Here is a 3,681-nt window from a genome sequence, read left to right as displayed (position 1 = left end):
CTCTGCTTTCCCACCTGGCTGAGGGGTTTGAAATGCTCCTGAAGGGACAGACAGACAGGGAAGCAGGACACCCCGCCTGTGTAGGTGTCACAGCCTGAGCACGCGTCAGCCATGAGGAACAAGCCCCCAGCATCTCTCGGCCTGTCCAGCACCTCCCAGATCCTCATGGAAACCCCAGATTCCCTCCTCAAAGGCTGCCCCGCTCCACCTGCAGCATCTCCATCCCCAACCCCATGTCCTTCCCACACCTGGGCCTGCACAAGCCCTGTTTCCTCAGCAAAACCACCCAAAAACGAGGAGCAGATCTGGCTGCAGGGGTGGGGATGGGGATGGGAGGGAAGGATGGAGAAAGGAAGGCTCCTACAGGTGCCATCATCTCCCAGGAACCAGCTCCCTCTGCCCCAGGGCACGGCTGCCTGCCCCTGCTGCCCCCAGCCCCAGCCTCCCACTGAATTATTACCACTGAATTATTACCACTGAATTATGGCCCCGTTAAGTTCAACGTATCTGCTAAAATTAATCATCTGCAAATGAATCCACACATTCCAGCACATGGAATGCTGCTATCAGCCCAGGAGATAACCAGCTCAGCACTCTGCGCAGCCCAGGCTGACCTGGGGAGTCCCTGGGGTGTCTTTCCATGTCCCAGTGCTCCCCAGCTTCCCAAACACTCATCCATGCCTTGCACACCATCCTGGATGCTCTGGGGGTGGTCACGTCCTTGGGCCACACGTGGGCAGTTTGGTCAGAGCAGAAAGAGGCAGAATGGGCTGTATTTATAATTACTGAAAATGGAATTTGACCAGGACTGCACCTCCCACACCAGAAATGCCCCAGGACCATCGGTGGCTGCACAGGGCTGGGCTCTTTGCAGGGCAAGACTTCGTTTTATCCTGATCACACCCAGCAGGACTTTGGAATAGCAGCTCCTGCCACAGGCAGCAGGAAGCAAGAGGGAATCCATCCGTGCAGGAGGGACAGGGAGAGCATGAAGGCCTGGTGTCATTCCCTGTGGAAAAACCACCTCGCACATGGTTGAGAACTTCATTGGCTTTTGTGAGCACTGGGAGGACAAAAATCCATCGTGCTGGACTCCAGCCCAGCCAGCATCCCAGTCCAAACCCCAGCAAGTGCAGCACTGAGTCCCTTTGGGGTGGTTTTGTGTCCCAGAATGCCCAGACAGCACTTTCCTGCCTGTGCCAGGGGTCAGTGGCACTCCATGGTCCTGGCGTGGATCTTGCTGGGCCCTCCCCGTGCCTGGTGCACAGAGCAGCTCCGAGGATGAGCAGCACCAGCTGCTCCTGTTTCCCTCATGCTGGGAGCCAGCTTTGGATTGTTACCTTTTGTCTTTCTCCAGTGGAGCTTCGCTAGGAAAAATGCCCTTTACTCCTGGCAAAAGTCCCTTTTGGCACGAACACTCCAGCTAATTAACCCTGCACATTAGCCCTGGAAGTTAATTAGCATCATCTGGGATGCTGTTCCCCCTCTTTCCATGGTGCAGGATCCCTGTGGATGCTGGAGCTCTGCATTCCTGGGATTTGCTCTGTGGCAGGAGCCTTTGGGAACACTCGTGGGCTGCTCGTGCTGCCGTGCCACGCATTCCTGTCCCACAGGGCTCCGCTCCTATCAGGCTGTCCTGTAAGAAAACCCCACTCGACAGGAGTTATTAATGATATTTACAGGATAACTGTAACTCGGCGGTGATTACCTCTGTGGGTCAGATGGCAATGAATCAGCCCCCTTCCCTCGGGCACCCTCTGTGGGTGTTCCTCTGGCGTGCTCCACACACCATGATTGATCTCCACACGATGAGCTTTCTTGGCAGGAGCTGCTGATGCCTCGAGCGTGCACAAGGTACCAGGAATTTTTACTCTGGGGGTGAGCACAGCCCGCACCGCTGCCTTCCCCCTCTGCTCAGCCCAGCCCTGCGTTCCCTGCCCTTCTACCCCTCTCCCACTCCCTTTTCCCATCGTTTTCCAGCACATCCCGGTGGCTCCCGGAGGAGGGAGGGCAGCAGAGCCACACTGTGAACACCCCGTCCTTGGGGACAATGGGAACACGAGGGATCAGTTCCTCCACAACAAAAAACCCCCTGCAGCTCCCTTCTGGTGGCCAATTCCTTTGGGGACATGTCCCTGTCCCATTCCTCGTCCCATTCCGTGCTGATGTCCCTGTCCATCTCATCACCTGCAGTGTCCTGGCTGGTACCTGGCTCCTGCACTCTCAGATCCCTCTGGGAGGAGAGGAGAGGTGTACAGGAGCCTGGAGAAGAAAGAGAGGAGATCAGGATCTTGGAGAAGAGAGATCAGGATCCTGGACACGAGAAGAATCCAGGAGCCTGGAGAAGAGAGGAGTCCAGGAGCCTGGAGAGGAGTCCAAGAGTCTGGACATGAGAAGAGATTAGAATCCTGGAGAAGAGAGGACTCCAGGATCCTGGACACGAGAAGAATCCAGGAGCCTGGAGAAGAGAGGAGTCCAAGAGCCTGGACATGAGAGGAGATTAGGATCCTGGAGAAGACAGATTAGGATCCTGGACATGAGAAGTGTCTGGGAGCCTTGAAAAGAGAGGACTCCAGGATCCTGGAGATGAGAGATCAGAATCCTGGAAAGGAGAGAAGATTGGGATTTTGGAGAAGAGAGATCATGATCCTGGAGATGAGAGGAGTCCAGGATCCTGGAGAAGAGAGATCAGGATCATGGAGAAGAGAGATTAGGATCCTGGACATGAGAAGAGTCTGGGAGCCTGGAGAAGATAAGAGATCAGGGATCCTGGAGAAGAGAGGAGATCAGTGATCTTGGAGAAGAGAGGAGATCAGGGATCCTGAAGAAGAGACAGGATCGTGGAGAAGAGACGAGTCCAGGAGCCTGGAGAGGAGAGGAGATCAGGATCCTGGAGAAGAGCATCAGGATCCTGGCCCCAACTCAGCACAGTGGCGCTGCCATGGGTTGGACACGATGGCAGCACGGGATGAGCCGCGTCCCCCACTCTGAGCTGCCAGCTCCTCCGTCCCAGGAGCTTTTCCAGCTTCAAAATCCTCCTCCCCCAAAACCCTGGCAGCTCCCACGCCAGGAGATGGAGCAGCACCTCCGGGGCGGCTCCCGAGCTGCAGCTCCGGCCGGCCCCTCCCCGCACATCAGGGGCGTCGGGAGCGGACCCCGAGCGGAGCCGGCGGCCGGGCGTGGCTCCTGCGGGGCCGTGCCTGCGAGGCTGCCGGCGGACAGCGCATCCCCGAGCGCTCGCACGGCCCCAGCCCTGGGCAGGCAGCGGCGCTTCCCCTCTCTCCCCCGCTCCTCTCATCCCTTGGAACGTGGAAGTGAGAGAGGCTCCGCTCCCCGCCGCGGGGTCGGGCGCTGGCACAAAGCGCCCCATTGTCCATCCCGGGGGAGGGGGACGGGTCCGAGCTCCGAGGCCGGGCAGGCGCTGCCCAGCGCGGCGACAAGAGCATCTCCTGCCGCCCCCGGCCCGGGCAGCCTCGGGAGGGGCCGGAGACGGGAAAACGGGTTATTGTCACCCCGAGCACGGAGTCACCCGCAGAGGGGATCAAACGGCCCAGGCCGGAGCGGGAAGGGGCGGGGTGAGGGGGGGACATCCAAAAAAGCTCTTCTGCCTCTTCAGATCTCCCCTTATCTCGCCAGGCTATCTCCTGGGCTTAGCCCGGGTGTACCTGCTCAAGCCAATCA

This window comes from Lonchura striata, chromosome 26 (genome assembly GCF_050655825.1).
Source record: "Lonchura striata isolate lonStrDom1 chromosome 26, ASM5065582v1, whole genome shotgun sequence".
Taxonomy (NCBI): Eukaryota; Metazoa; Chordata; class Aves; order Passeriformes; family Estrildidae; genus Lonchura; species Lonchura striata.
Note: the sequence above shows the minus strand (reverse complement) of the source record.